This window comes from Ovis canadensis, chromosome 3 (assembly GCF_042477335.2).
Source record: "Ovis canadensis isolate MfBH-ARS-UI-01 breed Bighorn chromosome 3, ARS-UI_OviCan_v2, whole genome shotgun sequence".
Lineage (NCBI taxonomy): Eukaryota > Metazoa > Chordata > Mammalia > Artiodactyla > Bovidae > Ovis > Ovis canadensis.
In genome coordinates this window covers 183,751,350-183,774,699 of record NC_091247.1, presented here as the reverse complement: position 1 = coordinate 183,774,699, position 23,350 = coordinate 183,751,350, and the positions used below count along the sequence as shown (strand labels likewise).

The window sequence follows — 23,350 nt, the reverse complement described above, 5'->3', positions numbered from 1 at the left end:
AAGACAATAGGATTCTCCATCTAAAACCAAATTTGTTCTCATTAGCTGGCTCTGAGGCTTCCAGTGGCAAGTTTTCTGGATGTTAATAATGCTATTTTGAGAATACCTGTACCTTACCTACTTAATGAACATGATGATGGAAAAGCAAACTATTTTCCATTCCACTAAGAAAGGCTTCATGCCCATTCCCTGTCTCATGTTTCAGTTCTAGACTTGCTTTGCTTTTTGTGAAATTATGTTCAAATCACACTTCCATTAGTGTTAATTTGGTGGCTTTTGCAATGCTCTTTAATTCTTCAGCTAGCAAGTAGCTTGTTCCCTGCTTATCCTTGATGGAGGCGTTTTGTTTGGCTCAGGAATGTCTTTTGAATACTGGCTTCAGTGACAGAAGAGTGTCACAAACGGTGCTTAAACTTACACTTGAAATGTATCTGGAGAGGACATCTGTTGTATCAGCAGACTATTTCTACAGTACTGGTTAATTAAAGGATAATCAGGCTTCTCCATATATGTGCAACCTGAGTGCCGTTTGATTCTTGGTCCTCATAAAAGACATCTTAACCTTATTTACTGGGAAGATGTGGGAAATACCTTATGTGACAGCTAAGGATTTGGAAGCCTTGAAAATGTGATTGCTAGATATTAAAGTCTAGGAAAAATTTGGGGCAACTTTATATATGGTCAGGCTGATATTCAGCTGTTTTGACAAATGAAGCATTATTTGTTAAAATACTGAAATACTTCCACATTGGCTGTTAAGCGTTTCCAGAGGTAAGCTCCCCGCCGCCATACACCATTCCTGCTATACCCTGCCTCACACCCCAGCAGCCACTGTTTTTCCCCCAAGGAATCTCCATATTCCTCCCACCTCTAAAATTTTACCATTAAATCCACTAAAGATTTAACACCTGGCCTTCCAGGTTCTTCTGATCTCGAGGAGACAGCAGTGAGCAATGGCTTGGAGCAAGATCTTAGTTCCCTGCCCAGGCAATGTACTTGAGAAGTCTGGGTGAAGAAACCAGAAATCCTAGCCACTAGACCTGCAAGGGTTACAGGCTAGAGGCAAAGTTTCCCTGGCTTTTGCTCCATTTGAAAGCAAAAATGTTTCAAGGAAGCAAAAACTGTAAAAACAAGTAAAAAGTTTGTTATTAGAGACATAGCCTAACAAGTTGGAGAGGGCACAGAGAAACAGTTTATTGAAGACAGAAGCAAGGCAGAAATGCACACCCGGAGAGAAAAGGGTGTAGGCATCCTCCCTAGTGGGGAGGAGTGCCCCAGAGAGGTGACCATTACTTACATAGAGCACTTCTTCTGGGCCTGTGTTTCCCTTTGGCCAATTACCTCATTACCTTCACAACATCTGACTTGTCCTAGGTCCCTCCTTGGCATGCATGCATATCTTTTAGCCAAGAAGGATTCCAGCACAGAGGCCTATGGGAAGGTTGACAACATCCCTTATGGGGTGGCACCCCTCCCTTTTGACCCCTAAGGAGACTTTCTGCACATGTGTAGTCGAGAAAGTCTCCTTGACCTGGAGAATGAGAAATACACGGTTTCTTTATCTTTTATTCAAGCAGGACTCAGCTCTTCCTCACTCCTGTCATCACCTTTATCTTGGAGTGTCTGTCCACAGGGGACAGTTTTCATCTTCTCAGCCTGGGGACCTTCTATCTCCAGCCTCACTTCCAGGACTTTGGTTATTGCTAGTGCCCCTATGACTAGCTGGCTTTCCATAAGTTGGCTGGTGGATGTTCTGCTGTACAGGTTGCTTAAAGTTTTTTCATGTCACCCCTCTGAGGATTCATTCATCTTGCTACCTATCACTTGAACATTCAAAGCATTCAGAAAACAGCCCTACAGTCTTAGAAGGGAGGTTCTATTTGGAACAATAAAAATAACTGAGTTGACTTAATGTGGGTAAGACTATCTGGCCACTTTCATCTCAATGAATGCCATATTCCTTTTACTGTTGTATTTTTTGGAGGTAAGCAGAGTGGGGCACATATTCTTCACTCAGCAGTCAAAATGAGACTCTGGTCTTTTAAGACGTAATGCTCAGTTTGCCTCCAAACTTTGCACCATGCTCCTACCTTGTTTTTAGATTCCAATTTCATTAGTACCCAGAAAATAAGACCTGGAAAAACAGAGGTGACAACAGGTTTTTCTCCTTCCTCTTTGAGATGCTTTTAGGGCCCCCTAGTGGCTGTTTTGAAATAGGTTTCTTATGATTAGATCTCCTTGACCCTGATTTTTTTTTTTTTTTTTTTTGAAAAGAGACCTTTTTGAATCTCTCCTGTGACAGGTGCGATAACAGTATGGAGATAAATAGATAACAGTCGGTTTAGAGGGCTCAATATTTTTTTCAATTCTCAGCTCTTAGCAAAAGCAGTGCAGATTCCTTAGAAATAACAGATATATCACCTTCCTATTCTATTCTGCATTCCTCATACTATATCATAGCTGAAATCCTTTGAAGACATTTATATCTGGTTTATGTCAAAGGGCTATAATTCATAGGCAAGAACATCCTACTTTTGGAGATAAAGATATAGATACAGGTATAGATAAAATCTCCCACTGGTGGGGCGAAGGAATTCTTCAAATGTGGGGTTTGACGTGATATTAACTAACAGAAGGGTTCAGTTTGTGGAATAATTCAGTCTGGCAACATTCCTATCGTTTACAGTATTAGATATTCCACTGACTTTAAAACACTGCAAAACTGAATTGAGAGGAAAGCTTTTACATGTTTAAGGTGCTTACTGACTGATGCAAATAATTTTTGTGAAATCTCTGAATAATGAATGTACCTTACTGATCAAGGTGACTATTATTCCCTCCCCTACCATAGTCATATTTTTCCTTCTAAAATCCAATCTCAAGAATGCACTACATTGGGGGTAATTATAATGGAGATGTTTATTTCCCACATGCTTATCTTTTAGTTTCTGATGTCATTCTATTATTTTCCCCCTTTGCTTGTAAATTTCAGGTCTCTCCTTTGTCAGTCACATTACTCTTATTCATATGCTAATGTAATAATGTATTTTACACCACTAATGAATTGAAGCAAAGCAATGAATAAAAAGAAAGCCCAAATTCTTGCCTTAAGTTTACCCGGTTCTGAGGCGAGGGTTGGACTAGGGGGGAGTAGGAGAAACCAAGGACAGTCGGCCGCAAGAAAAACGATCCCCTTGTTTTCAGCGAGTTCTAGAACAGAGCTGCACGTCACAGGAAGAACGGAGCAGCTTTCGAGCTAAAAGGCTTGGCATTAAACTTTGACACTTTAATGGCCTCTAAGGATATTAGATAATATTTTATCATTTAATGTTCTCCGACATTAAATGGCATCAAAACCAGAGATCTCCTATCCCTGCAAATGTGCAGGGTCAGACTCGTCCCCGCGGAGATAAGACAGCAGGACCCCAGCTTCGTAGTTAACTTATCCCAAAGCTCCAATGCAAACGTTTTTTACTCCTTCGCCGGCGCCGCTGCTGTGCAACCACTACCTTCTTTTAGCATTCTCCTCGGCTCGGTGTGCCACAGAGATTAGGTAAACTGCGCTCCGGAGCTGGACAAGAGCGGGTGGTGGTGTTGCTCGCGGTGTAAGTTGGGGTGGGTGGGTTGGGGAGTCGTTGCTAAAAGAGGCTGGAAAGAAAGGGGAGGGTAGGGGGAAGGGTCCTGGTGATGATTCCGGTTACTGAGGCAGGAGTCAGCTCCCGAGCCGAGCAAGGGACAAACCTCCGGAGCCCTTGGGTCCCCAGCCTGACCTCTGGGGAATGTGGTCAGCGCGGCACCCTGAGCTCGGCGTCGGCGTCCTTTCCTTACGCACCCATTCCCTTCCCCACCCTTGCACTTTCTTATTTGCCTCCTTTCCTTGCCTCTTCCAAGAACTAGGGTGGGCTTTCCGCTGCCTCCTCTGAAACCCAGGCTAAGAGAGCGCCGCGCGGAGGCGAGGCAGAGACCCGGCTGCCCACCCGGCGGGGGAGCGGTGGGGACCCTGGCGGAAGGGGACCCCAGAAGCCCTGGGACCGAGCTGAGGAAAAACCCAGGAGCTGGATCGCGCGCCGGAGCTCCGGGCTCCCAGAGTTGTCCATCCTTCTCCCTGTCTCTCTGCTTTCTCCGTCTCTGGGTTTTCTCTCCGGGCCTCCACGTTCCAGCCACCCTCACCAGCCCCCTCCCCCCAACCCCCAGCCCAGCCGATTTCACCCTTTCCTTCCTATAGAGAAGTCTCGGCGACCCACGCTGGTCTTTAGGATTGGGAGTCTGGAAGTCCATTCAATGGGATCCTGCGCTCGGGATTCTTGTGCCGAGAGGGAAAGAGCAAGAATGAAATCAGAACAGGGAGGGGGCGTGTTGTGCTTGCATGGGTTGTGTGTGTAGCGTGGGGGGGAGGGGGGGGGGCAAGGGGCGCAAAGAAATGCAGTTTCCCCGAAAGAATAGGGAGCCTTGGACCGGATTCTCGAATACGTAGCTCCAAATGATGCTGTCAAAGCCCTTCAACGTGGCTTCTCGCAGCCTCAGCCTGTCCCATATCCTGCCCACCTTCGAGAAGAGCGGCGACCCGAGTAGAAGTGGAGGCGGGGAAACTTCCCACTTCCCACGACGGCTGCTTTGTACAAGCAGGCGTGGACAGGCTGCACGGCCTTGCGAGCTTGCAAGGAGTCTCTACAGCAGCAGCTGCGGACCCGTCCCGCTTCCCTTCCCCCTCTTTCCGCGAGGCTCGCCAAGCCCGAGGCGGCCGGGAGCGGCCCGGCTGGGGAGGGAGAAGGGCGGGGAGCTCCCAGTTTGCACCCTTTCATCTCGGCCCGGGCCAGAATCCCGGCTCCGGGTGTTGCTTCCGCCTGCGTGCGAGAGAGCAGAAGAAGTAGAAAGGAGGAGCCTCGCCCGGGGGCGGAGCCTAGGCAGGGGGCGGCCGCTAGGTCCGTGAGGCTGAGGCGCCTGCAATTGGCCGGTCCCGCCGTCACGGGGTGGAGGCGGGCGCCGAGGCGGGCACTGGCCCCGCCCCCGCTCGGAGCCCGGCCGGGGCTCGCGGTCCCCCCCAGCTGCACAGACATGACACAGACACACAGTCACTGCAGCTGCTGAGCGAGCCCGGCGCCCTGGGCACGCGGCGGCGGGGCCAGCCCGGATCCCGGACCCCAGCGCTCGCCCGTCCGAACCCCCGCCGGGCCCCGCGCGGCAGCCCCCGCCTGGTCCGGCGCGCGAGGCGGGGATCGCGCGCCGGCTCCGGCCAGCGGCGCCCGGCTGCCTGCGGCGGCTGCAGCGACCGCCCAGCTTCGAGTGCCGGGCGCTCGGCGAAGCCGGCGCGTTTCGTAGGCGGCGGCGGCGGCCGAGGCCGGCGAGCGCTCCCGGAGGCAGCGGGGCCGCCCGCCTCGGCTCCCCGCACCCACAGCTCTGCGCCCCGCCTCCGCTCCGGTGACCTTCCCGGGGCGCCTCCCCCGGCCCCGCGCCCCCGGCCCCGCGCCCCAGGCCGGGGCGAGGCCCTCTCCAGCGTCTCCTTACCGCGGAGCCGCGGGCGGGCGGCGCAGGCCCGGGGGGAGGGGGCGCCGCGGCCGGTTGCAGCCCCTCGCCGCCGAGCTCTCGGTGCCCGGCCCGGCCCGACTGCTGCCGCTCCGCCGCCGCGCGGGAGCCCAGGCGCCCGAAGCTGGGGGCGCGGTTGCGCTCGCCCGGCCGGGCTGGGAGCGGGCAGGCCCTGCCCTGAAGGGGCGAAGCGGCCCCGGGGAGCGCGGGAGGTGGAGCCGGCCCCGGCGGCCGCCCCGCGTCTCTCCCCAGCGCCACCTCCCCGGAGTCAGCCCGAGGCAGACCCAGACCCCATCCCATGCGGGGCGCCCCCGGCTCGGAAGAGTCCGGGGGGCAGGGAGCAGCCCCAGGCAGCAGTGCCCAAGGGAGAAGAAGAAACGGTGCTCAGCTCGGGCGGCCAGGACCCTTCCCGCCGCCTTCGGAGGCGGGGGCTGCCCCGAAGTCTGCGCTTGGCACCGCCGCTCGGACTCCGGCAGCGCCTGCTGGGACCCCGACCCGGAACCCCTGCGCCTCGTAGGCGGCGACGCCTCCGCGCCACCCGGCTCTTCCGCGGTCTCCCTCTGCCCAGCGGCAGTCACGGCCAAGGTAGGAACCCCGGAGGTGCGAGAGAGCCAGCGCGGGGGCTCCCTGGTGAGCGGCGCCGGACAAGTTCTCCCGACCTGTGGCTGGTACTCCCTGTACTCAGGATGCTGGAGAAGAGGGAGGGAGTGAGGGAACACCCTCTGCCGCCTGGGCCCAGAGCCCTGGAGAGGCTGGAGTGAGAAGTCGCCGAGTTTCTGGAGTCTTGCAGGACTCGTCCCCGGGCCTGCCCTCCTCCTAGGCTCTCGGGCTGCTAACTGGGAGCAAGGAGGAATTTCCCGTTAACACCGGGAGGTGTTGTCCCCTCACCCTTCCCCATGCTGCTTGTTAGCTGAGAGCATCTGTGCTTTAGGGGAACCTGCCGTATTTGAAGCTGTCCCTTTGGGCGATCCCCACCTGCCTTTCCAGGCGTGATGCTGTGAAGAACTTTTCTTTGCTCCATGTTGCAGAGTCGAGGCCGATTTGGGGTGAGAGCCACAGATTGCGAGTCCCTCCATTGGACAGAGCCACTTGTATGACGGTGGTAGCTGGAGGCAGGAAACCCCATCAGTATCACCCCTATTAGACAAACCTGCTTGTGAGGGATGGTCTCTGGGTAGCGATCCAGTCTTGTGAAAGTCATTGTTTCTGAAGGGTGTAATGACTCCAAAGTTTGTACATTCTTAAGTTGTTTTGTTTACTGCCTTAGCACCTTCTTTGAAATTTTCCTCTTAAGGAACCTCAGTCCCCGCAAGCCTACCCTTGCCAGTTTGAAATTTATTGAACCCGTGAGCTTTCCTTGGAACGATCTGATTTTAAATGGGTCACCTAGGAGGGAGCAGATTGCCTCTCCTGCCCTGAATATGTCCCCCCGGGTGACCCTGTTAATGGGGATGGATTTTTTTTTTCGTCCCTGAACTGATGTACCTCAGTTGAGCAGGTTTTTGCCCATTTCTGAATCTGTGAATTTTGTCACTCAGTCCATTAAAATGATCCCCCGAGGGAGCAGGATAGCAGCTTACACTCTGCTTGAATGTCACAGGAAGTTTTCCAGGGTCTTATGTAAGTGCCCCCAGAGTGGGCTCTGATGCCAGCTTCCTTCCTGGATGGGAGTGGGACTGGGGAAGGGGCACCAGGTGGGCATTTGTCTTCCCTAAGGGCAGGTGCCAGCCCTCTTTGGCACAGGTGAAAACCCAAAGTGCTTATTCACTCCCTGCCGGCAGTCACTTCAGGTTAATTTTCCTCCTCACCTCTCCTGCCTCCTTCCCACCTCAAGAGTCAGCTTTGATAGACTTAAGATAAAGGAAGATTCTAAATTGGGAAAGGAACACATGGAGGTTTCTTCTCTCATCCCTCACAAATGGGTGACATGAATGAATTACTCACGGGCATTGAGAGTCCTTGCTGAGGACTAAAAAAAAACAAAGCTGGCTTGAAGGTTTCACACGTCTCTTAGTGTACCTTTATTTTTCAAGAGTACTTTACACTTTAGTGAAAATTGCTTGTGGAGAACACACATTTATCGAGCCTGGCCCTGTTAATTCCATCCCGGGAAGAAAACTAATTGGAACAGAGATGCAAAATCGTCAAGGTTTAGCTCTTAGTGGGTTTTTGAGAATGGTAGGGAAAGGAAATAAATCTCCCTAGTGGGATAGAGAGGTTTTTAAAGAAAAGATGGTATTGCTCTGGGATAAGTGGATGTTGCTAGCAAGTATGGCTAACACTGAATGAAGTGTGCTGGGTTGGGGGTTAACTTTTTGGTGTGGGATAATGCAGATTCCTTTGCCTTTTTAAAACAGCTTAGAAAGGCCTCCATAATGAAATGAAAGGTTTTCCCATATCATTGCAGGTCCCAGGAGTGCTTCCACCTCTTGGGAAGGAAGCAAAGGTTTCTTGTGGTTCTGGGATCCTGAGTTGTGCTTGAAAGTTGATGCAGGAATGCCTCCATCCTTCCGCTCCGTACAGTGACAGGACACTAGGGGGGACTAGTTTTCTATTCCATCACTGATGAAGAAAACACCAGGACCTGTGTTACAAAAGGCTGTGGTTTATCTTGAAAGCTCAGGAATCCAAGTTTTTGGTACCCAGTACATGCTTGCACTAATGAGTGGATTCTGAATGCTTAAGCAGTAGGCCTGCTTACATCTAAAGTGTCATTTGGGCAATGACAGGTGATCTACAAAGTACTGTGTGAGACTCTGAAAAGACTCAGTGATAATCTAAGTACGTGATGGCTATAAGTTTTGGGGAGACAGAACCTCCTGCAGACTCTCTCCTTGGGCATTAGATGATGGTCTCATTTCCTTGGGGGTTTGTAATCTTCCCCCTTGGATTTTTGAGCTGTACATCTCCTGCTGTCTTCATAAAAACATGCCACCTCCATTCTAGTTCGTGTCTAAATTGACTCCATTAAGCTTAAGGTTTCTCACTGCCTTTCCCTTAAAAGTACATGCCTTGTATTTATACAGATGTAACATAACGATTGGCAGTGTGGTTGCTCATCTCAGGTGCTCTCTGTGCACTTTTAACAGTATTAAATCATTAGCATCTAGGTGTTATGCAGCAGAAATGGAAGATAATTCTGTTTCAGCTGAAGAACAAAGCTGCCTGGCCCAGGCTTACCCACCATGGCCAAGTCTTATCAAAACTGACTCCAGAGATGGGTGGACAGGAAAGGTTGGAGAAAGAGTCCAAGAAGAGACTGCCCAGCTCGGAATACTGGCACAAAGAGAGAAAGATGTTGCCAAGATTTAGGAGTTACTGGAGTCTTAAAGACCCAGCACAGCATCAAGAATCAGACTCAACCTTTGGGTCTGTGAAGCTGCTAGAGTTGTTACATTTCCCAGAATTTTGGAGTCTAGTAGGCTGTATTTGTGATCCTTTACCCATATGTATAGTGCATATTTAAGTAGTTTGAGGAGAGCTACTGCTGGGACCTAGGGGAAATGGGCAGCATAAAACTGTATTTCTGCTATCAAAGGCTTTGCAGATTGATTCTCCTAAGAACAGTATAGCCAGGAGGTAAGAGATTAGAACAGGAAAATACTTTTAAATTTTATGTTGAGCATCAGCTAGTGAAAACTGGTCTTGGGGAAGGTGTGTCCTGTGATCTTAAGGCATGAATGAACTCTTGTGACTTTCAGGGAAGCCACGTGGCAGAGGTTGAGTAAGAAATTGACGCATGATTTGGGCCTCCTTTAGGGTCCAAGAATAAGGTGAAGGTGTGTTTGCAGCCAGAGATTCTCAGAGTGGGTGCACATAGGGTCAGGGATGTAAGACTCAGGGGACTAAGAACTCCAGGTCACCCCCTCAGCCCCGGCCCTTGACACCCTTGGTGATTCAGCCATCTCACAAGATCTGCTGGTGTTGATGAGGCTTTGAACCTGTGCTCCAGAGCATGTGGCAGTGAGAGGCGCTCAGGTCCTCTGTTCCTCCCTGACGCTGCCGACATCTGGAGAGCAGGAGGCAGCAGCCAGTAAAGCTAAGGCTTGGAAGTGAAAGTCGCCAAGTCGTGTCCAACTCCTTGCGGCCCCATGGGCTGTAGCCTGCCAGGCTCCTCTGTCCATGGAATTCTCCAGGCAAGAATAGTGGGGTGGGTAGCCATTCCCTTCTCCGAGGATCTTCTTGAGTGTATTCCAGGAGGCTTTTCTTCTTATAACTCAGCAGGTGATAACCACATCTGTCATGTGACGGATGCTATGCTCTGTGTAGAGGCTCCTGAGGGTCCACAATGAGTTTATAGTCTTGTGGGGCAGGCAGACATTGAACCATTACAATGAGGTATTCTAGAGTACAAGTTTGTTCGAAGAATGAGCTTGAGTTTGCCAGGAGAGTAGAATGGGAGGGAATCCCAGGCAGAAAGAACAGCATGGAAACCTTAAAATATGTAGTGTGAGTGGAGAACAGTCAGTAGTGTGGCTGGAAGATAGGATGTTCTGGAAGAGGAAAGCTTGGTGTTACTTAGCAGGAAAATAATTTAACAGGATTCCTAGTTTCATGCTCTGTGTATTCAAGCTGTGGCAAGAATGATTGCTGGATAAGGTCCAAGAGTACCAGTTGATTACCCACATTGTTATTAAAAGCATAAAAGGACATTTTCTTTTTTTGTTTCTTTTTTTGTTCTTTATCCTACGTACAGCATTTTGCCTGTTTTTTTTTTTAAATAAACTATTAGCAATACAAATAAAGAAAAGATCCCTTGTCAACCATAAGTCTGTCCTCCTGTGTACATGAGTTACATATGCAGCTTTCATTAGGTGATTATGCAGCAGTGGGAGAAATGACAGTGTTACTTGATAAATGATACAGTGAGGGGGACAAATTCTTCCCTTTGAGAGTGAATTCCATTTTGTCAGATTTGCTTCTGGGTAGAGTTATGGCTGCATTTAACCCTCAAAAAGCTCCTTGTGTTTGGATCATCTCAGTTGGGGTCTCACGTTTCTTTGCTGTTGGAAAAGGAAGAGTTTTGTAGTATTGAGGATGGGCATGTGTGTGCCCGTGAGTGTTTTGTGAGATGGAAAACTTGAAGTGAGGAACAGAGGCATCCATCTTCCTTGATGGCACTGGTGGTAAAGAACCCTCCTGCCAGTACAGGAGATGTAAGAAATGTGGGTTTGATCCCTGGGTTGGGAAGATCCCCTGGAGAAGAACATGGCAACCCACTCCAGGATTCTTGCCTGGAGAATCCCATGGACAGAGGAGCCTGGTCAGCTACAGTTCATGGGGGTCGCAAAAAGTTGGACGTGACTGAAGCGACTTGGCATGTGCACACACGCACACACACACGCATGCGCGCACGCGCACACACACACACACACACACGCCAGAGGATATTAGAATGGAAAACCACAGTTGCAGCAGCGATCCCCAGGGTCAAATATATTTAGTTTTCCCAAAACAGTAGCCAGGATGAAAGTGAAAGTAGATGTCTCTCTCTCTCTGTGTATGTGTGTGTTGTCTCTGTCATCCTTCCCTGAGTTCAATTGAGTTGACTGGGAGGCAGAGTAGTTTAGGTAAAATCTGGAGATCTGGGTTTGCATCTTGCTTCAACTTATGCTGATTTGCACTTCATGGCAAATAGATGGCATCTCCGGGTGGCTTTGGGTGCTGTCTCCATATTTCAGTTTTTTATCTTGTAACTAGAAATGCAGAGGCCACAGAAAGGGTTTGTCTAAGTTAGTGGCAAAGCTCAGACTACTTAAGTTTTCTAGCTTTCTAGCTCTAAAATGGGAAGAGACCTGACCAGTTCAAAGTTGTACTCTACCTTGAATTATCAAACCACTACAAGCATACAGTGATGAAGAAAAGAACCACAAAACCTTTGCTGTGTTGACTGTAGATTCCATAGAATTGTAGATTGCATTAGAATTTCTCTGATATGTTAGGCCATTGATATGCAGCTGGGCTTGCTTGCTAAGTTCTGTATTATGGAAACCAGTGGATTTGGAAGTGTTATCTGTTCTTTGAGAACTACATGAGGATGATGCACTTTGTGATAAAAATCGATACTGAAAATTGTAATTGTTTCCAAATTAAGTAGATAAAAGCTGAGTTGACCCTGTGGCATTTTGCAAAGCCTGGACTCTAACAGGGAAAGGGGAACCTTCTAATGTCACTTGGGGGGTTACCTTGTAGGGGAGCTGTGGGGTGAGTGTGAAGGGAGGAATTTTGGAAAGAAAAACAGGTGCAGAAAGGAAAATTGCAAACCAACTGAACTTTAAGCCACCAAATTTGTGTTGCTAGAAAGAAGTTTCCTCACCACTCTGGCTCTGATGCTCTCCTGGGTAGAAGGGGCTGTGCTTATTGGAAAGAAGAGATTAGAAGTAAGTGCAATTGTAAATATAAGGTTTGTGGCATTATTATTTCAATATTGAAGCTAAGTGGCCTATTTGAGGAGAATTGGGGGAATTTTTTTTCAATCTTTAACTTTATTTTGTAATTGTAGCTAAGCATAGGAATGCCCTGTTTTAGGAGAATTTGGCTTATAAATCTGATTTTTAGAAGCAGATAATTCAAAGGAAGTAATTGGGGTACAAAAGTATTTTTATTTTACCAAAAGGATTCATAGCAAACCTCTTTTTAATAGTTCCTTTATTGTATTTCAAGTTATTTGAGTAACACAATCATGATGGACACTTTTGAGAGCCTTGCCTGTTATAGGAAAACCAAGGATTTTTCAAATATAAACTTTTCAAGGAATAGAACTATCATATCACCCAGCAACCCCACTACTGGGCACATACCCTGAGAAAGCCATAATTGAAAGAGATACATGTATCCCAGTGTTCATTGTAGCTCTTTTTACAGTAGCTAGGACATGGAAGCAATCTACATGTCCATCAACAGATGAATGGATACAGAAAGTGTGTTACACATTTACAACAAAATATTACTCAGCTATAAAAAACATATTTATGTCAGTCCTAATGAGGAACGTGAACCTAGAGCCTATTATACAAAGCAAAGTAAAACAGAAAGACAAATACTGTATATTAGTGCATGCATATGGAATCTAGAAAGATGGTCCTGATGAACCCATTTGCAGGGCAGCAGTGGAGATGCAGACATGGAGAGCAGACTGTGGGCACAGTGGGGGAGGAAGAGAATGGGACGAACTGAGAGAACAGCATGGTAACATATATATTACCATATGTAAAATAGGTAGCAAGTGGGGATTTGCTGTATGACGCAGGGAGCTCAGGGCTTCCCTGGTGGCTCAGATGGTAAAGAAGCCACCTGCAATGTGGGAGACCTGGGTTCAATTCCTGGGTTGGGAAGATACCCTGGAGGAGGGCATGTCATCCCACTCCACTATTCTTGCCTGGAAAATCCCCATGTACAGGAAAGCCTGACCGGTGACAGTCCATGGGGTCGCAAAGAGCTGGACATGACTGAGTGGCTAAGCACAGCGCAGGGAGCTCAACTCGTATCTATAACCACCTAGAGAGGTGGAATGGGGTGGGAGATGGGGAGGGGGGTTCAGGAGGGAGGGGACATACGTATACCTGTGGCTGATTCATGTTGATGTGTGGCAGAGGCCAGCACAATATTGTGGAGCAAGCGTCCTCCAATAATTGTATTTTGTTCCCTACTTCTCAGTATTGTACAGGTATAACCTTTGGTGATTATTAGTTAACTCAAAAACAAAACAAAACAAAGCACCTTCTTCAGTATTCTAACAAATGATACCAGCTTCTCCTGCCAAGGAGCCTAATATTGAACTGTGTTACAGAAAGGAAGTAGTTACATAAACTTTGTAACCACTGACTGACTGCATAGTGTTACTTTGCTTGCCTACATACCCGGGCCAGTTTGTCGATTTAACCACCCTTCCTCCTGGCGATTTTAGTCATAACTTCATAACTATCCATCTGCATGAGTTCCTCAACCACCCTCGTGTTCTATGTCTTAGGACATACCAGGAACAGAAGTGGTTTAAAAAGTAAATTGGGTTAGAGTTTCCAGGCTTCTGAGTTTTCCTAGTTGGAGAGACATGGAATTAATTTTGTTCCACCGAAGTATACAGTCCAGGCGATATGCATGAGACATTTACAAAAAAATCGAAATCGTGCTCACTCGCTGGCTTCTCTTTCCCTGCCCTGAAATATCTAGGGCTTTGGGGTTTTTTTTCCTTTATCTCTTGTGAAAGTTTCCAAAAAAGAATTGGTTCTAGGAATGAAAGAAAATGGAAGGCGTTTAAGGCTCCAGAGGTAATTTTGGGCAACCTGGAGTGGTAGATAATCACAGGCTGGGGTGAGAATGGGATGTGAGTCTCACCCATAATTTTAGCTTCTCGTGTCACATTATGGGACCATGCTTTGGATGGGCAGCAAACGCAGACGGAGATGGAACCTGGGCTACTGGATGGGGCCTGCTCTTAACAGAGCCCTTTATTTTGATATCCCCAGGCCAGTTGGGAAGAAAGGACTTTCGCTGATCTTTCCAGCCCTAAATGGTAGCATGAGAATTTAGGGAGATTTACAGCAAAACGTAGTCTTGTGGGGATGTCACTGTTACTCTTTTTTTTTTTTTTTTTTTAATTCAGTAGCGAATCATGGACTCTTCGGTGTTACTCTGTGGTTAGGGACTGCCTCGGTGCATTAGACACATGTTTGTTATTATTGAGGTTAACATTTTTGTGGCTAACTGGGAACCATCCCCTCCTGGCTTTTGTTTCCAGAACAGTTGCATAGATCTTTAATCTGCCAACACTATTTGTGTACCAGCCTCCTTGACTGATGCCAGCTCTCCTCTGGGAAGGGAATGGTATTTCGTGGCTGCTTGAGGAGCCAAGACAGGCGCAGGCTGAGTGATCCACAGGGTGGGGCTTCTCTCGCCCGCAGGCATGGCGCCTGCCACTTAGTGGGTCTGCAGTGAATAAACAGTTGTGTCCACACAGAGTGATTTGCTGTCCAAGCTTCAGAGTGGGGTGATGGGGAGAGACAGCTGAGTGGACACTGGTGGACTCAACAGACATGGGCTTCTTGAGTTCTCTGCCAAAAGCTGTTATCTTAAAAATGTGAGGGACATTTCAGATCAGCGAAATGAATTCTCGTAGTGGTTCATTGTTGTGGTTCAGACATTGACGACTTTGTAAAAAGGCAGGGGAAATAGGACCCTGGAATGCCACGTGTGTCTCCTTTCCTCTGAGTTTCCAGGGACTGTGACTTCTCTGGCTTGGGAGGAGTGGACGGGCTCTGATGCCGATTCACATGTGTATGTCAGGTTGCCTTGAAAAGCATCTTAAATACAATACACCTTCGGACGGATGGTGGATGATGACCTTTCTGTTGATGAATGTGGAGGGACTTAGATGTGGATGCGGCCAGGGCTCCCGCATTTGGAGGGTGAAATGGACCTGACTAAACAGAGAGGGGACTCAGGTGCTCGACATCCAGTAGGAAGGACTTTCTTTGCCATCTTGGCATCTTCTCCCCCTTCTCTGTTGGCATAATTCCTTCCTGCCCAGGCTTGGCAGTACCTTGTAAGTACTCACGGATTCCTTCTCGGTGGACATATGAGCTGTGATGTTGAGGCACTGCCAGGGCTGCAGCTGACCCTTGAGCCCACTTGCCCTTCATTTCACAGTCAGGAAACTAAGACTGGGGAGGTCAAGAGAATGGTCCAGAGAGGAGGCAGGAGAGGACCCTGGCTTCCTGACCATCTCGTGCAACCTCTCCGTCTTCATATCCCCTACCTTCTGGATGTCTGCCCTCTGCTCTTCCTCCAGCACATTCAGCTCCAGGCTTTTCTGCACCCACGTTTCTTGTGTGCTGCTTTTGTGCCAGCCACTCTTCCATTTGTTCATTTTATGTCACTTCATCCTTAACGATAACCCTATGAGGTAAGTGGTCTTACTCTCCCATTCTCCGGTTGTGGAAGCTGAGGTTTGCCCAGATCACACTGTCATGGAGCATGGAGCCAGGATCCAACTCACAGCTTTCCTGACTCCTCTGTGTGCTGTCTCTGTACTGACGTGGCTTCTAATCAGAATTTCTCCTTCCTGCCCACAGGCCCTCTACACTTTCTGTCTCCTTGAGGTCATCGGTCAACATCTACTTAGCCAGTCTTCATTCATCAGCCACCATTCATGAAACTCCTGCTCTGTGAGGTCTCTGTCTGACGTTAGGAACATGGAAAGGAGATCACCTTGCATCCTCTAGTAGCCTTGTCTTGGTGAGGGAGGTCGATGTGATGAAGGCGTGGATGGAGGGCAGAGGGCATGGGGTCTTGGGTAGCGTTTTCCTGGAGGGAGTCAGAGAAGGAGAGAGTTTTGATCTAGGTCTTGGTGACTAGGAGCTAGAAGGACAGAGTGAGAGGAGGCGTCACCTGAAACACCCCAGAATGTGTTTGTCCTCTTCTCCTTGGCATTGTCAATATCTGTCTGCTTTCCTTACTTTCTTCCTTCTACGTCAGTGCCTTGAAGCGCTGAGACTGGCTTATACTCCTCTCGCTCCTCTCCTAGCACCTAGGAATCCTTCAAGAAACATTTATTAAATTACACTGAAAGCCTTCTGTCCTTGCCCTCAGGCAACATAGTTGGAATGATTGGGGGTGGGGGGGAATGTGTGAGAAGTTAACAACAGAAGATTCAAATGAATGGTTCAGAGCTGCAGCAGCAAAGAGGTGGCAGTGCAGTGAGACGCGGTGCATTACTGGAGCCGAAAGTTGATGGGAAATCAGCAGTGAGAGTTTACTTTAGCTGTTTCAACTCAACTGAGGTAGGATTTGACTTGGGTCCTTGGACACAGGATAATTAGAATTTGAATGGAAGGATTAAACGGAGGTAGAGGGCCCACTCCAGTACTCTTGCCTGAAAAATCCCATGGATGGAGGAGCCTAGAAGGCTGCAGTCCATGGGGTCGCTGAGGGTCGGACACGACTGAGCGACTTCACTTTCACTTTTCACTTTCATGCATTGGAGAAGAAAATGACAACCCACTCCAGTGTCCTTGCCTGGAGAATCCCAGGGATGGGGGAGCCTGGTGGGCTGCCGTCTGTGGGGTCGCACAGAGTTGGACACGACTGAAGTGGCTTAGCAGCAGAGGGCCCGGCTTAGGCTGATGAATGCGCACATGGACGTTTTGGGGTTGTGGAGTAAGTCAGCTTGCGTTTCCATTAGTGAGGAACTGGAGATGAAACTGTCAAGCTAGACTGAGGCTGCGGGCTTTTGGAAGGCTTTTGATGGGGAAGATGGTGTATGTTTCCAAAGCTCTGTTTTAGGAAGCTGAACCTAGGGGCAGTATTGAGGCCAGACTGGAGTGGGGAGAGATAGCAGCTGGGAGGTCATCGAGTAGGCTTTTGTACTATCGGATATGAAGTTCTAAAGGCCACTGGGTTAGAACCAGTCCAGGTGGATGGAAACAGGGATGCGTCAGCATTTTCCTCTGATCCCACTCACTGAAGTCCAAGATGATTTTCATTGCCCATTGGAAAGCAGTCTTATTGGAATGAAGTCTGTTTGTGGCAGTAGCAGTTCTTACTGGTACTTTCTCCCTTGTCTGGGCTGGGTGTGAGGATGGGTTTGGGGTAAAAATGAACCCTTGGACCCTGTCTTATTGGGGGCTTGTTCAAATGAGCCCTTGATGATAGAATAACCTTTTTCCTAGTCTTGGGTTACTCCTGATAAGAGGGGGAGTGTAGAAAAATTTTCTTTTTATTGTGAGCAGTTCCTAAAGCAGCTCTGGAGGGATGAGTGTGAACTAATTGGAACTCTGACATCTGGGCTCCACGTCCACCTTGAAAGTGAAGCTGGGTGGTACTCTGTGTGACCGGTGGTGTGTCTGTCTGAGGAGACTGCTGTGAGAGAGCACAGTAACACGTTTCAGAATTGTGCAATTAGCCATTATGGATAACAGGATTTTTCAAATAGGATAGTCCAGTTCCTTATAGAGAGTCTTTATTTTGAATCTTTAAAAAGAATGAGGGCTTTTCTAGAATGTTCTATGTATTTATCCTCACTGACTCACTCTCAGCCGCTGGAAAACATCCAACTTTCTTATCGGGATGCACAAAGCTTGCTGTGAACTGGCCCCTGCCTTTCTCTGCAGTCTCATCTACCCCCACCACCAACCCCTCAATCCCTAGCTTATTATTTTTCTTCCTTACTGTTTGGTGTGTGTGTTAAGTTGCTTCAGTCTTGTCTGACTCTGTGACCCTATGGCTGTAGCCCGCCAGGCTCCTCTGTCTGTGGGATTCTCTAGGCATGAACACTAGAGTGGCTTGCCATGCCCTTCTGCAGGGGATCTTCCTGACCCAGGGATCAAACCTGCATCTCTTTATGTCTCCTGCACTGATAGACAGGTTCTTGACCCCTAGTGCCACCCGGGAAGCCCTTACTGTCTTCAGTTCAGTTCAGTCGCTCAGTCGTGTCCAACTCTGCGACCTCATGAATTGCAGCACGCCAGGCCTCCCTGTCCATCACCAACTCCCGAAGTTCACTCAGACTCACGTCCATCGAGTCAGTGATGCCATCCAGCCATCTCATCCTCTGTTGTCCCCTTCTCCTCCTGCCCCCAATCCCTCCCAGCATGAGAGTCTTTTCCAGTGAGTCAACTCTTCACATGAGGTGGCCAAAGTACTGAAGTTTCAGCTTTAGCATCATTCCTTCCAAAGAAATCCCAGGGCTGATCTCCTTCAAAATGGGCTGGTTGGATCTCCTTGCAGTCCAAGGGACTCTCAAGAGTCTTCTCCAACACCACAGTTCAAAAGCATCAATTCTTCGGCACTCAGCTTTCTTCACAGTCCAACTCCCACATTCCTACATGACTACTGGAAAAACCATAGCCTTGACTAGACGGACCTTTGTTGGCAAAGTAATGTCTCTTCTTTTCAATATGCTATCTAGGTTGGTCATAACTTTTCTTCCAAGGAGTAAGCATCTTTTAATTTCATGGCTGCAGTCACCATCTGTAGTGATTTTGGAGTCCAAAAAAATAAAGTCTGACACTGTTTCCACTCTTTCCCCATCTATTCCCCATGAAGTGATGGGACCATATGCCATGATCTTAATTTCCTGAATGTTGAGCTTTAAGCCAACTTTTTCACTCTCATCTTTCACTTTCATCAAGAGGCTTTTTAGTTCCTCTCCACTTTCTGCCATAAGGGTGGTGTCGTCTGCATGTCTGAGGTTACTGATATTTCTCCCGGCAATCTTGATTCCAGCTTGTGCTTCTTCCAGCCCAGCATTTCTCATGATGTACTCTGCATATAAGTTAAATAAGCAGGGTGACAGTATACAGCTTTGACGGACTCCTTTTCCTATTTGGAACCAGTCTGTTGTTCCATGTCCAGTTCTAACTGTTGCTTCCTGACTGCATACAGATTTCTCAAGAGGCAGGTCAGATGGTCTGGTATTCCCATCTTTTGAAGAATTTTCCACAGTTTATTGTGATCCACACAGTCAAAGGCTTTGACATAGTCAATAAAGCAGAAATAGATGTTTTTCTGGAACTCTCTTGCTTTTTCAGTGATCCAGCAGATGTTGTCTTATTTGCCCTCAAACCTACCAACCTTGCATCTCCCTCTCCTCCTGCCTGATAAGCTCTTTCCCTCTTTATCTGCTTGGGGTACTTCTATTTTTCCTTCAAACCCAGCTCAGGCAGTCTTTCCTTCAAGCTTCTCTTGATACTGGGCGCTGAATTGCGTCTGTCTTTGCACGGCTTCTCCTGCTGCGCTTTCTGCACCATGTTCCCTGTGCCTCCAGCTGGCTGGCCCACCTGAGTGAGGCAGCCCTTCAGTACAGACAGCTTCTCACAGCTCTGGTTGTCCCGTGTGCCTGGACCATGTTTTCTACCGAATGAGTGGTGGATGGTGGTGGTGGTGATTTTGGATTTCATTGGATTTGCTGTCCGGGCATAATGGAATACTTTCTAGCTGAACCTTGAGTATTCTGCTGTCCTGCAAGGGGATTCTCAAATTTAAAGAAGGTATACTCCCTTGCCAGTGACCAGATGGTGGTGGGTCATCCCTGGGGTCCCTTGATGCCTTCCAGGAATGTGGTGGAGGTGGAGGAGGAGATGGGGGTAAAGGAGGTGGAGGTGGAAGGGGGGTGGTGCCTTACCATTTCTCCAGGTTAGACATGTCTTCACACCAGCCTTTACACCGGTAACCAAGGGGACGGGCGAGCTGGAAGGCCCTTGGTCTATGTAATCTCCATGACTGTGTTGCCACCACTCTCATCCCCATCCCTCTGCTACTTACTGCTTTTCCTGCTATTTCCCTGCTACACTTTTTCTGCTTTTTTCACTTTCTCAGATCTTCAGCCTCCTCATTCCTCTCCTCTTAGGCTTTTTAAGCCCTGATGGAGTCATCATCAGACAATCCAAAACACACCTTTTCTTCAAGTGTTTGATTGAAGGCCTTACCTCAAGTGTTTCCTTTTTTCTGGCCACAGTGTCAGTCCCTCGATGCTCACGGAGGCTTGCATCGCGTTTTCTGTTTACGAGGCTTAATACCATTCCACATTCCTAGAGAACCAGTTGCGGAACTGCGATTGTAATTGACTGAGAAATTATCAGACAGTGAAGGGGAGTGGCTGGGGAGGGTTGGCTGAATTTGTGCAGAAGCCCAGCACCAAAAGACTCTTCACTGGATAAGCACATGTTTATGTTGGAATATTTATTATTGCCTCAAGTATTTGTGAGGTCCATTTGGGTTTTTATTACACTGCCCTTGTAAGCCAGGCATTGGTGCTGCCTGAATGGGTTTGCTCAGCGAATTACGGAGGAGTGATAGATGAACCCTGGGCTTATCAGATGGGTCGTGTGATCCAGGCACCACCTTTTACGAACCTGCGTGTGGCGCGGGCTCTGGTTACATGGTTCAGGAAGTCCTGCTGCTTTTCCAGCGGCGGTCTGACCTAACGCACACCAGGGGATGCTTTCTCTGTCTTGTTCTTTGTGCCAATTTCCTTTTCCTTCTGCTCGGGTTTATCCATAACTCCTGTTGAAATGGCATTTTTGAGCTCATTAAATCTGTTAATGCGTGTGTAATGCTCAGAACAGGAACTGGTACACAGAAAGCACTCTGTACACATTAGCTGTTGTAATTGTTGTTTTTATTTAGAGTCTCTCCGTTGTGTCTCCCCCATCTCTCCCCCTTCTGGTGGTTGTGCTTGGTGAAATAGGAAAACAAACAGTTCCCAAGGATGAGGAGAGGGGTCACCGACTTTCTCTGTTCAGCTCTGTCTGGAAGTCTCAGCAAATCTGCAGAAATTAGAAGGTGAAGGCAAACACTTACCCAGTAATCACTCAAGGCCATTTTTTCAGGAGCTTTTGGTCCATCTTGCTACTGACACTCACTGGGGATTTGGGCTCCAACAGGTAAAGTGGATGAGAGCCAATAAAGAGTATAGAAAGACGCTCTCAAGTAAGTTGTCATGAGCGGTATTTAAAATAACAGTAACATGATAACATGAGATGGCTGGATGGCATCACTGACTCGATGGACGTGAGTTTGAGTGAACTCTGGGAGTTGGTGATGGACAGGGAGGCCTGGCGTGCTACAATTCATGGGATCACAAAGAGTTGGACAGGACTGAGCGACTGAACTGAACTGAATATGATAACAGGTGATCACCGTGATAACTCCCATTTATCAGATGCTGCTTATGCACTTCTGAGATGTGCTTGACATGCATGGGACCTTATGATGTTATAACCCTCCGAGCCATACAGGTTCGTGTTACAGATGAGGAAATTGAGGTGCCCAGAGGTTATTTAACCATGTGATAAAGCCAGAGATGGGAAATCAGTCTGGCTCTAGAATAGTTTCCTTGTAATCGCTGGTCCATGATCCACTAGCCCAGGTATCTTGACACTGGATTATACAGACCCCTGGGGATACATGAAGCCTTTCATGGAGTATGGCAGGTGCAGGTAGTTTTAAAGGGGAGTCAATATCCAAAATTTTGACCTCATATGTGGACACATTCTTGAAATTGATTGGACTGACACCACCACTTCCACCTCCCCTTTCCTTTGTCTCCGTTTTATAAAGCCACATCTCTTGTCCAGCACTAATCTTACTGACGTACATTGCTCTGAGTACAAAATCCTTAAGGGGCACTGAACAAAGGAACTGTTTGAAACTGGTGTGTGAGAACCCTCTAAATAAGCAAGGCACTTCTGCCAGGCTGCCTCTTCCTCCTTTTTTTACCTGTTTAAACTTGGTGCTAAAAACAAGGCATTTGGGTCCCATTCTTATACTAAGGAATGCTATAAAAATTTCGGATCTTAAAAAAAAAAACTTGCTTTTAAATCTTTAAAAATGAGTGATAGGTATCAGATTTAGATTCCATTTTAAAATATGATGTGAAAGTTTTTATTTTAAAATGTTTGTGTTTACCATATGCTCAAAATTCTGTTCTTAGAAGGTACTCAGTTTATAATGAAAACATTAGACAGTAGCCTAAAAATAGGCAAGGTTTTCAAATCTCAGAATTCAAAAAAAGCTTGAAGATCACTGTACTATACTTCTTCCTAAGATTCTGCAGTTCAGAGGGGACAGTTCTAAAGTTGTTTTCTGCCACAGACCCTTATACCCTAGTGTATGTGGTGTTTTTTCCCCCCATAGAATTTTAGCAACATCAATGTCTTCCCAGGTAGTTCAGCTGGTAAAAAATTTGCCTAGAATGCAGGAGACCCTGGGGTTTGATTGCTGGGTCAGGAAGATCCCCTGGAGAAAGGATAGGCTACCCACTCCAGTATTCTTGGGTTTCCCTGGCGGCTCAGATGGTAAAGAATCTGCCTGCAAAGCGAGAGACCTGAGTTTGATACCTGGGTTGGAAAGATCCCCTAGAGGAGGACATGGCAACCCACTCAGTAGTCTTGCCTGGAGAATCCCCATGGACAGAGGAGCCTGGCGGGCTGTAGTCCATGAGGTTGCAAATAGACAAGACTGAGTGACTAAGCACAGTGCGCAGTGTCTTCAGGGCTCCTTCACTGCCCTCCTGGTTATGTTGCTCAGTCACTCAGTCACATCTGACTGTTCGTGACTCCATGGACTGCAGCACTCCAGACTCCCCTGTCCTTTACTATCTCCTGAAGTTTGCTCAGATTTATGCCCATTGAGTCAGTGATGCTAACCATCTCATCCTGATTAAGCACCCTTCAAATTATACAGAATTTCAGTAAAATGTAATCATACTTTAAAATTTTGATGAAACTTTTAAGTATGTAGCTAGACGTGTGATCTTGTATACCAGAGTGCTCAGTGACTCAGCAAGGACTGTTTCAGGCATAAATGATAGAAACCCTATTAACGCTGATGGTAAAGAAAGAGAAATGGACTTTATCTGCTTCAGCAACTAGGTTCTAAAAGGCACCTTCAGATAGTGCTGGATCCAGGTCCTCAACTCCATCATGAAGTCCTTGCTCTGTCTCTTGACTCTGCTCTCTTCTCAGGCAGAATGTCCCCATGGGATGGCAGGGATGGTCCTCAGGAACCCCAGGCTTACATCCTATCCATCTCAGCATCACAGAAGAGAGCATCTTTTCCCAACAGATGTGATGGAAGTCCTGGCTGTGAGCTGATTGGAAGGTCCAAGATCACATCCTTGAACTTGATTGGGAGAGATGGGATCCATCCTATTTCAATTGCTTGGAGAGAGGAGACAAGGTGGTTCTGAAGGAGAAGCTGAGCAAACAGAAAATCCCAGCATGTTCAGTAGGAATATTAACCTGAAGACCTTGAAGATCAAATGAACTACAGGTGTCTTCTCTAAAACTCTTTCACTCTCCTGGGCATGCGTCTTCCCTTCCATGCATTA

General features: G+C 47.9%; 1 protein-coding gene across 2 annotated transcripts in view; it reads left to right on the top strand.

The window, feature by feature from the left end:
• The first annotated feature begins 5,013 nt into the window (after nt 1-5,013).
• Nucleotides 5,014-23,350, top strand: part of LARGE1 (LARGE xylosyl- and glucuronyltransferase 1) — a 617,169-nt gene continuing 598,832 nt past the window's right edge. The window contains exon 1 of one of the 2 annotated variants that reach the window (XM_069585273.1): nt 5,014-6,108. The gene's annotated coding sequence lies outside the window, so the exon portion shown is untranslated. The remainder of the gene's footprint in view (nt 6,109-23,350) is intronic. The other variant, XM_069585276.1, reaches the window with a different exon arrangement.